The sequence below is a fragment of the Quercus robur genome, chromosome 3, assembly GCF_932294415.1.
Source record: "Quercus robur chromosome 3, dhQueRobu3.1, whole genome shotgun sequence".
Taxonomy (NCBI): domain Eukaryota; kingdom Viridiplantae; phylum Streptophyta; class Magnoliopsida; order Fagales; family Fagaceae; genus Quercus; species Quercus robur.
In genome coordinates, this window is record NC_065536.1 from 3,372,552 (window position 1) to 3,384,644 (window position 12,093).

The window sequence follows — 12,093 nt, forward strand, 5'->3', positions numbered from 1 at the left end:
GACATTGGGGAGTTGAACATACGCTACCTCATTTGCAGATCTTCTTGGAAATCTGTAAGGATTAAATGCCACTGAATTTACCTTCCATATAAGAAGCCAGACGAGAGGGTATTCCCTTCGTGTGAAGAATTTTTGACCTTCCTAAAGCCTCAAACCTCAAGTTGTGCTCAAAGTCTTCCTTATCAGCATAGCCAAAGCTTATAGTGTGACATGTTTGAAGTAAAAGCGGGGATAAAAAGATCACATCCTTCTCAGAAGCGTTATGTCTCTCCGAAACTTAAGATGGCTCGGTCGGGGCAGGGTTGGTTGAGACTCAAGATGCTTCCCATCCTCCTTCAGCCAAAATTCGAAGCAGGTGCTTGTCGCATCAAGCTTTTGGTGCGATTGAGCTGGGGTTATCCATTATCAGTACCAACCGCTCTCTTATGAGCATAGCTAATATGGCACCAGCATGTTAGGAGTCAGGGCTGACGCAAGGACTAAATATCCCTGCTTCTTCCTCTGTTCCTTCACTGATGCCCCCTTTTGCCTCCCCTTCTTCTTCTTTCCCATCACCAGATCCATCCTGGTGCTTTTCCTTCTTCCTCTTCTTCTCCTCATCCATCAAAAGAGGTCCTCCTCTCAATATGGTAGCTACTAGAGCAGAATTTAGCAAGTCTTCTTATTTTTGTTGCTTTTTTTTTTTTTTTTTTAATTCTAGTTCTTGTAATATGTTTCCTATATAGGCTTGTTTAAGCCCTTCATTGTACGCTGTACTACTTCTTTACATTAATAAAAGTTGCCATTGTTTTATTCTATGTATTCTTTCTTTCCTACAATGGTTATGCCGTGAATGGACGTACTACTGTATGACTTCTTTTCATTTTTATACTCTGAACGATGCTTAGGGCCAAAATCCCTGTTAATAAAAAGACTTTACTCTGCGCTTATTGAAACTATCCAGCATAATAATGCCGATTTGAACCAATGATACTTAGGGCAGAAACCCTTACTAAGAAAAAAAGAACAAGATGTTATTATGAGCTTATTAGAGCTGTCTGGCATAAAAATGCCGACCTGAGAAAACGATACTTAGGGCCGAAACCCTTACTAAGAAAAAAGATGTTATTATGAACTTATTGAAGCTATCTTGCACAATAAGACCGACCTGAGAAAGGGTTGTATACCCCAAACTGAACGAGATGATGGCTGAATGCTCGGTACTGTGTAGGAAGTAATCATCCGAGAATATGTAACCCAAAATGAATAGCCCCTGCGGGTCGCTGAGTAATAAGGTATTTCGCCATCTTCCTAATGACCTTCATAGCCTTAGTCTTTTCTGGTATTTGGTCCGAGGACTGAGCGACTTAGAATTCTCCTTAAGTAGCTGATTTTTCCATGGGTTTGAGTCTGAGGACCATGCAATACCTTAATTCTATCCAAAACTTGATTTTTAAGTAGTTAGTTTCCCCATAGGTTTGAGTCCGAGGACCATGCAATACCTTGGTTCTGTCCAAAACTTGATTTTTAAGTAGTTGGTTTCTCCATAGGTTTGAGTCCGAGGACCATGCAATACCTTGGTTATGTCCAAAACTTGATTTTTAAGTAGTTGGTTTCCCCATAGGTTTGAGTCCGATGACCATGCAATACCTTGGTTCTGTCAAAAACTTAATTTTTAAGTAGTTGGTTTCCCCATAGGTTTGAGTCCGAGGACCATGCAATACGTTGGTTCTGTCCAAAACTCAATTTTTAAGTAGTTGGTTTCCCCATAGGTTTGAGTCCGAGGACCATGCAATATCTTGGTTCTGTCCAAAACTCAATTTTTAAGTAGTTGGTTTCCCCATAGGTTTGAGTCCGAGGACCATGCAATACCTTGGTTCTGTCCAAAACTCAATTTTTAAGTAGTTGGTTTCCCCATAGGTTTGAATCCGAGGACCATGCAATACCTTAGTTCTGTCCAAAACTTGATTTTTAAGTAGTTGGTTTCCTCATAGGTTTGAGTCCGAGGACCATGCAATACCTTGGTTCTGTCCAAAACTTGATTTTTAAGTAGTTGGTTTCCCCATAGGTTTGAGTCCGAGGACCATGCAATACCTTGGTTCTGTCCAAAACTCAATTTTTAAGTAGTTGGTTTCCCCATAGGTTTGAATCTGAGGACCATGCAATATCTTAGTTCTGTCCAAAACTTGATTTTTAAGTAGTTGGTTTCCCCATAGGTTTGAGTCTGAGGACCATGCAATACCTTGGTTCTATCCAAAACTCAATTTTTAAGTAGTTGGTTTCCTCATAGGTTTGAGTCCGAGGACCATGCAATACCTTGGTTCTGTCCAAAACTTGATTTTTAAGTAGTTGGTTTCCTAATAGGTTTGAGTCCGAGGACCATGCAATACCTTGATTCTGTCCAAAACTTGATTTTTAAGTAGTTGGTTTCCCCATAGGTTTGAATCCGAGAACCATGCAATACCTTAGTTCTGTCCAAAACTTGATTTTTAAGTATTTGGTTTCCCCATAGGTTTGAGTCTGAGGACCATGCAATATCTTGGTTCTGTCCAAAACTCAATTTTTAAATAGTTGGTTTCCCCATAGGTTTGAGTCTGAGGACCATGCAATACCTTGATTCTGTCCAAAACTCGATTTTTAAATAGTTGGTTTCCCCATAGGTTTGAGTCCGAGGACCATGCAATACCTTGGTTCTGTCCAAAACTTGATTTTTAAGTATTTGGGGGAATTAACCCCTCGGCTATGGCGTGGGACCTTGGTTTAGGGGGATTAGCTCCTCGGCCAAGCTCCTAGAACCATCCGCGCTGCTGTCACTACGAAACGCAGCCCCTAGTGAAGAAACGTAGCCCCTAGTGGAACTTTACGCTAGAATACTACAACCGGCTGTTGGAAATGACGGGGGGATTGTCTCAACCCACCGCTTGTGCCAACACACAAGCCTTTCCCACAGACGGCGCCAATTGTAAGGACTCAATTTGTAACGACCCAAAATGATACTGGGTTCGCACGTAAAAAAGGCCCAAACAATATCATTTGTAGAGCGTGGGTTTGAAAGGCTAGGCCTTGATCACCGAACGGTGGTTAGTCGTGGTGTTCATACAGAATTAAGCCGTGTTCGCTTGAGGAGTCTTTCTCCTTGAGGCGGTCTGGGAGGCTCTGGTTCTTGGCCTTTTTTCCCAACCCCCTTTCCCGGATTGCTTGCTTCCCCTTTTATATTAGCCTGTATCTCTTATCTTATGTCCACGTGTAGGTTCGACTTTCCAGGACTGATACTTGTCCCATCAGCCCATACCCAAAGTGGTTGGGGGTGGTTGTAAAAGTTGAAGAGCATGGCTTTGTCAGGTGCAGAGCATTCAATGGCAGTAATGACAGTTTTCCCTTTGTCCTTGGTCGTTATACTATCCAGCGCCCCTTTCTTCATCAACATAGATATTTTAGGTTTTTCCCAAAACTGTTCCTATACCGCTCTTGTCTTTTCTTTCAGGGGGACCTCGGATATGCCGAGGATAAAATTATCTTCAGCTATGTCTCAAGACTACTTGGATTTTTATTACACGTCCTCGGCTATACCCCTCCTCGGCTCGGGCCTTGGGCCCCAATGTAAAAATGGGCCGGGCCACAAATTCTCGGGCCCCACAATAGTTATTTTTATATTTTATTAACTCTTTTAAAAAAATTTGTAAGGATATTATTAGGTATAAAATATAAATTGTCAATATTTTTTTTTATTATTGTGAAGCACTTTTTTTTTAAAAAAAAAAATCATTTATTCTAGACTCTTTGGTTTTTGTACTTAATAACTCACTTGGATGAATATTTATGATATGATTCCACATTTGATTTTAAAATTAAGAAATAAAACTCTTTAAGAATAAATAATTTAGGACACATGGCACAAAATTGAAACTCTAGTTTGGAATTATAATTTGAGTTTCTCTCAACTTCACCTATTATTATATATATAGATGTGAGACACGACTTAATTAAAATCATATTAATAATAACTAGTCGCTAACCCGTGCGATGTACGGGAAAGAAATTTAGTATAATATATGATTTAATCTTAGCTTATTTTACTTAAATCACATAAATTGAATTTGTAAAAAAAAAAAAAATATATATATATATATATATCATTGTAAATTAACAAAATTTGTTAATGCACCTGGAATTGAATCTATCCCCCAATATACGCTACTCTTGAGCTACAAAATAAGAATTCAATACATTAAAAAAAAAAACTTATATCCCTAAACTTATTGGTTAACGGATGTCTACTATAGCAACCTACTCGTTGATTAAACCATAAACTCCTTAATCTCACACTATCATTTGATCCTAGAGATTTGGTTAAAGTCTATAATTCATATCCCATAAATTATAGATTCTCATTTAAATAAAATAAAAATTAAAAAAACAAGGCATCAAACATATCAAATTCTATGCCCATTCACCAAAATCTGCTAATTATTTAACAAATAGACAATCCTCTTCTATAATATCCAACAACAAAACCTTAAAATAACCCAACTTAAAATTTGGAATGGTGAATACTATTAGTGGATAGCAAATATTATAAAGAGTATCCCTTTTGATTGCCTACAGTAGCAGGCTAAATGGCTATAGTAGATTTTTGTATATAGAACAATCTTATTGTTTAAACTAAACTAAATGGTAGGATTGATAAAAAAAAATTCTCCAAGAAGAGAAATAGAGTACAAAATAAATAAATAATTATGTAAATCAAGCACTCTTGTCTATCATGTGTCCAACATCAAGTTTTTGGTCTTTAGCCTTTACTTTATTTAAACACTCTTTTTTCAACATAAACCAATAACTTACCTATATCATCAATTACTTTTGCTTTGGGAAAATTGTTAAACATTCTCTAATTTTAGGTATCACAGAAAAACAATTATCAAAATAACAACCAAGAAAGCTAAGGCAAGAAGTAGCCAAAATAGATATTTTGTTAAACATTCTCTATTTTTTTTTTTTTTCTGTAAACAAAGGATGAATTTGCGGAGTACCCTTTAAAATAAATAATAATTGTGGAGTACTTACCTAGGGGTGGCAAAGTAAACCCAAACCCATTTGCCTACCCAAACCCGCCTACTCAAATTGAACCCAAACCCACCTAATTATTAGTTAGGTTCAATGGACATCAACCCAATTAGACCTAGTGATTATTGGGTTTTAACTAAAAACCCATTGAAACCCATTTAACCCAAAAACATTATAACCAAATTCAACCCAGCCCTTCCCATAAAAAAAATAAAAAAAGAGAGAAACCCAACCCTCCGACGTTTTAGGGTTTCACAAGGGTTTTCTCATTTTCCCTCATTTTCTCGACCTCCAATCAAGTTTTAGTCGGAAACCCAGCAGTTTCATTGAGAGATTTTCAGATTTGAGAAAAAAAATTGCACCAAAAAAAAAAAAATCTAACACCAAAAAACCCATTCAAAGAAGAACCAAAAACACCATAAAAAAAAAATAAAATAAAATAAAAACACACACACACACACACACACAACAACAACAACAACAACAACAACATATCGAAAACCCACAAACCCAGCAATCCAAAACTCATGAACCCAGAATTCTCGCCATCACCGATCATGGTGCCGTATTGCTGTCCACCTTGACCGAGCATAGATCATTGAAGAACGCGGTCCTCTCGATCGCTCAGCTGAAGCAATAGATCTCCGTCCCCTTCGTCCATGAGAATATTTGTCAAATGCTCCATCAGCCCAATCTCACTCCTCAACTTGCTGTTCTCTCGCAAACCACTCAAACTCGCTCCGGATCCAACACCGCATAACAAAATCGAGTCCTCCATCGACATCGACGACTACGAGGAGTCTTCGTATTCCTTGTCGTCGTATTGGTTCACGCAATCTTGACCGTTGATCTTCTCATTAGCCATAGCAAATCTCTGAGAAAAAAAAAATTCCCTGAAATTTCAGATAAAATCTCAATCGAAAATCAAACAGAGAAAGAGAAAGAGAGAGCAAAAGTGAGAGTTTTTTGGTCAGAATTGAAGTAGGGAGGCAATGGAGGAGAAAGAAAAAGAAATTTTAGATCCAAGAAATTTTTTTTCTTTATTTTTTCTTTTTTCCGGGAAAGTAAAGTGGAGCCAAGAAAGTAGGGGAGTTTTCACTTTAATGGCATTTTGGTAATTTAGATAATTAGGTAACTGGGTGAGTTGGGGTTTACCTATAATAATTGGGTTGGGTTGGGTTGGGTTGTATTTGGGTTAAAATCAATTAGTTAAATGGGTTAAATGGGTAAATGAATTTTACATACCCAACCCAATTATGCCCAGCCCAAATCCACCCAAACCCACCCATTTGACACCCCTATACCTACCATGTGTGTGTGTGTGGTGTGCTAAAAATCCTGAAGCCAAAAATTGGGTGATGATCATTTATATATTAACAATCAGCATGCATAATAGATCTTTGCTCTCACACGGATCTTTTTCTTCTCACTGTGTTTCTCTTTCTTTTCTTTTCCCTTATTCCAGCAGCACTCTCTCCTTCTAATTGCCTCACACTTATGTCTCTATTTATATAACAAAAACAACCACCTTTATTCTTAGAGACTCATGTCTTTTAATTCACTTGGGACTATAATTCATGGTGAAGGGTTTGGCTTTTCTTCACAAAGGATACTGGTGTGAATGAAGATAGAAGTAAGAGACGCGAAAGGTGGAGGCAAGGGAATGCATAATGAGAGAGAGAAGAAGGATTCGATAAACTAAAAAGGGAAAAATACTTATACACCCCCTAAACTTTAAACTAGTGGTCAAAACACCCCTAAACTTTTATTTCGGTCAATTTACTCCATAAACTTTATACAACTGTCAAATCAACACTTCTGTTAATCTTCTGTTAAAATTACAAACGGAATGCTCACATGCATCTCATGTGAAACTTTTAAATACCTTGGTAAACTGAACCTGCTGAGAGAGACGATCAAACCAAAAGAAACACCATTGTCAGCTAGCTTACCTTTGACTGCCACCATTGTTACCACTGTTATGCTTTTTTTTTTTTAATAATTTTTTTTTTCTGTTTTGCTCTTTGTCTTCCCAATCCTCCACGACCCACAAAAAAAATAATGGATAATAATATTGATGCTAAAAATAAAGAAACAAAAGGGGAAAACCCACTTCATTTCAAATCAAACCAAACCCGTAAGAAACAATGTGAAAATAAAGCATAAATCAAGATGAAATCAAAAATCAAAATGACAGTTTAGTGGACACTATTTTGCAGAGCAATATTGATGAACATATAGTAAGCACAAGATCTTTAACAAAAACCCAGTATATAGCTAGCAAGAAAAGTTAACCACCACGTCCAAAATCAACCAATCCAGACAAAAAATTTGAACAAACCAACCATCAAGGAAAAATTATAGTAAATCGCCACCAAAACCAGAATAAATGCACTTGCGTTGTCTCCTTTTCTCACAAGTCATGGAGGATTGGAAAATAGAGTGCGAAAAATAAAAAGGCTTTTTAACGGCAAGGTGGTCGGCGATGATGATTCTTCTTGTTAGATCATCTTTCTTAAGTCTTAACTGAACCCTTGTGTAAGGACTGAAATTTGGTTGGACCCAAAATAGGATTGGGTTCTAGTCCAAGCGACCCAAACAATAAATTTGTAAAGCGTGGATGAAAGAACTAGATCTATTCCAGAAGAAAAAAACGATTAAATTTGGTAATTTAAAACTGTTAGACAGAAATAGGATGAGAAAATCTGTCCTCGGAGTAACTCCAAGAATTTATATTAAATTGTCTTGTTGAACCATAAAATTACACAAGAGTTCGCAGTCTCATTCTCCAATTGCTTGATTTTTTTTTTTTTTAATACATCTTCCCATGTTATATACTACAATCTTGGTGTCATCCTTACCACACACGTGTAGGTTAGATTCGGGGGACTCCTTCCTGTCCCATCCAACACTTCCCAGAACCATCAACCAGTAGCTGTAAGGCTACTTGATCATTGTTCAGGCATTACTTCCACATTAATGCGGCCAGAGAGTTGGTTGAGAGGCATTTAATGCGGAGTTAGCAGCTTTTGAAGATATTTGTTTACCTTTCTTTTCTTACCCCTGGTCCAATGTCCAACCCTTAGTTGTGATGTAACTTCGAAGTAAGTCTGTGATGGTATGACACTCAGATCTACCTCGAACACATGTTGCCGAGAAGGCTTTTGTCCTCGGACGCTTATTGGATCTATCTCATATTGTCTCTACTCCTCTCTTCATTCTGTTCTCCTCATAATCTTATTTGGACCTCCTCGGATGGTCTAACGTCCTCGGATAGGGCCATAGGCCCAGTTAATATTGCCTTAACAATACTTCCTAATTAACTGGCCCCCACACCTTGGTTTCTCTCTCCTCTCAACTAGTTCAGCCCTTGCTAATTTGGTATTTTTGAAGTTCACGTGAGATGCATGTGAGCATTTTGTTTGTGATTTTAACAGATATTAACAGAGGTGTTAATTTAACATTCATGTAAAGTTTATGGAGTAAATTGGCCAAAATAAAAGTTTAGGGGGTGTTATGTCCACTAGCTTAAAGTTTAAGGGGTGTATGAGCATTTTTCCCAACTAAAAATAGCGAGGAAAAGTAATATTGGGTTAAAAAATTCAAATTAACAAAAAAATAATGTTGGCGTGGAAAATTGTAAAGCTTCAAAAGCTTATGTGGCAAGCCGTCATGAGATCAACAAAAAGTCAAAGATTTCGCATTTATAGTATACTAGTATTATGCCCGTACGATACACGGCTTAATCAAGAATCATGTGTAAATTAATGAAAAAAAATCATTTTAATTAAAATCAAATAGATAATAAAAATAAAATAATCTTTTACTCTATATTTTTTTAAAGGAAATAACCTTTTACTTTAAATTATATAATGAGTGCATGAATAATTTGTAAACTAAAGATAAAATAAATGATAAAATTAATTAAAATGGTAACCTTAATTCAATGGTCAAGAACAATCTTTTATGTTGGGTTATATAATGAATGCATATTATGTAAGATTAAGGTTTATATATATATATATATATATATATATAAAATAATAACTGAAAGCATATTTTAAGTGGTAAACTTAATTCAATGATCAAGAACAATTCAAATGATTAAACTTTAAAAAATGAAAGTGGAGAAATTCACATGAGAATTTAATTGTTGTCTTTGAAAGATGGGGAGGAGACACCAAAACTTGGGCGAGTTTCACCCTATAAAAGGAAAAAAAGTATATATATATATACACACACAAAAACTCCAAGATTTTTTGAATAAAAATAACTAAAAGTTAAAACTTTGGAAATAAGTTTGCATTGATAATTGAAAATAACTTTTAACACGTAATAGAAGAATAGAAGAGTCAACCAAAAAACCATACAATAGGTAAAAAAAAATCCTAATAACCGTGTATATATACACTCCACCTAAAAGGAATCCAAGTAAATATCAAATACCTAAACTTCTTGAAGTCTATGTTAATATAGAGTTTTGAAGAAACTAAATTGCAAAAAAATTTAGATAACAACAAAAAATTAAATATTACACTCGATATATATCACCATATGTTACATGCCATTATGCGTGCTATTCAAACTCATCTGTGCGCGCCTAAAATGAGGCTTTTGGGCCTGACCTCATTTGGGCTCACAACTTATTTGTAAAGTGGGTTTAGGATTTCCTACTTCGGGTTGTTCTCGGCACAGAGACTCAGTGAAACTGCCTCTCTCTCTCTCTCTCTCTCTCTGAATCATTCTTTTTCTCTACTTCTCTGTTTCTTTGAGAACCTTTCAACAACCATTTTCTTTCCCCAACTTTTTATATTTATAGCTCTAAATTAGTGGAGAGATCATGATTACTGCCATAGTTAGTGCAATTGGAGGTCCAATATCATCAGTCGTAAGTGGATGGTTAGGTGGGAGTGGAATGTGGTGAAAGTGGCCTTGGAACTTGGTTCCCACTCCAGCAGACATGCCCGGCAGTGGTGCTTCCCAAGCTGCTGCCGGGTATGCGAAGGATGGTGTGTTTGGACATTATTATTTCTTTATTGTTCGGGAATGATTTGCCGGGCAAGGACCAGGTGACAAAACTTGGGCCTGCAATTTATGTGGGTTCAGACTGGGGTTTTGGGTAGAAAGAGGCTGGGGCCATGGGCCATGCTGCTAGGTCAGAATTCAAGGCCCAAATGGATTTGGGTACCATGGTGTTGTACATCATCAATTTATGTGGAACTCTAATTCTATCATTTAAACTTTTTTTTTTTTTTATTTTAATTATGGGATGTCTAAACTTTTTTTTTTTTTTTTAAAATCCTAATTTCTATCATATGTATCAAACTTTTCCTTTACATGACAAATTTTTTTCTTCACCAAGGATGTTTATTTTTTTTTTCGATATATTAGTTCTCTCTTAAGTATAGTGGTTGTATGACACCAACCAACTAAATTAATTTTTACAAAAAAGAAATTTAATGAATTTTCTGAAATTTGGTGCAACCACTTGACACAATTACGGCTTCTAAGCCCAACTTTTATTATATAGAATATGATTTAAACTTTTTTTTTTTTTTTTTAATTATGGGACGTCTAAACTTTTTAAAAGAAAAAAAAAAATCCTAATTTTCTATCATATGTATCAAACTTTCCTTTACATGACAAATTTTTATCTTCACCAAGGATGTTTATTTTTTTTGGATATATTAGTTCTCTCTTAAGTATAGTGGTTGTATGATGCCAACCAACTAAATTAATTTTTACAAAAAAGAAATTTAATGAATTTTCTAAAATTTGGTACAGCCATTTGGCGCAACTACGGCTTCTAAGCCCACATTTTATTATATAGTATATGATATAATATAGATGAGTGAGATATGATATTTTAATAAAGTTTTACCTAAAGTAAATTAACTATTTTTTTTTTTTTTGAGAACTAAAAAAAAAAAAAAAAAAAAAAAAAATCACTTGAGAGCTATTTTAATGATTATAATAAATCACTTGAGAGGCGACATTAATTTTAGACATATAAATTCATGGCTTCATGCATATAGTGACATTTAACCAAATATGATGTGTAGTAGATAAAGTTGATTATATTAAAAAGATGTAGCTTCTGTCAAGTGCATAAGTACACTGGATACGATATGATGCATACACGTGTCTCTATTGTACTAATGCATTGGATACAATACTATACAAACATGTATCCACATCGTATTGTATTTAGTGCACCGATGCATTGGATAGAAACTTAACCTAGTTAAAATACATTGGGTGAATGAATTTTATTATATAAAAATATAAAATTGTGATATACTGTATAATCAAAATAATTCAAATAAATATAAAAATTTATTTTAAATTACTTCAAACTTTTACTAGTAAAAATGTACATTTATTTAACATTTCAAGAGACTTAATGGAGCCAAACTTCGGTTTCACTTTCTGTTTTCACTGGAATCACCCCGAATTTGTGGTAAGGAAGATTTGATATCAGCTTTTTAGGCCCACCCAAAAAAATCTGAATATTTCAAATTTTGATATCTGATTTATGGTTTTGTTATTTCTTTTCTTGATTTCATTTTCTTTCAATTATAGCACTAAAGATTATCCCTATCTTTGATTGATTTTTTTTTTTTTTCCTTTCCTTGCTATAGATCTGTAGTAACTATAGTAGGTGTATGAGTCTCTCATCTCTTTTTACCCTTGGGTCTCATTTTGTTTCAGTTTTGAGGGCTGTAAACGAGCCAAGCTTTGCCGAGTAGTGTGTGTTTGAGTTTGGCTCGTCAATAAAAATCAAATGCTCAAACTTGGCTTGAGCTTGAGATAAGCCTAAAAACAATGTTTGAACTCAAGCTTGTGAGAATGCCTAAAAGCTTGAGCTCGGCTTGATTATTTAGTCAAGCCAAGCTCGAGCTTCATATCAAGTTCAAACTCAAGCTCAAGTCAGACTTTTTAGCTTGGGATCCAAAAAAATTGCATTATCAAATGCTTATATCACCAAAAATCAAGTAAACAAATATACATACATACATATATATATATATATATATATATAAAATATAA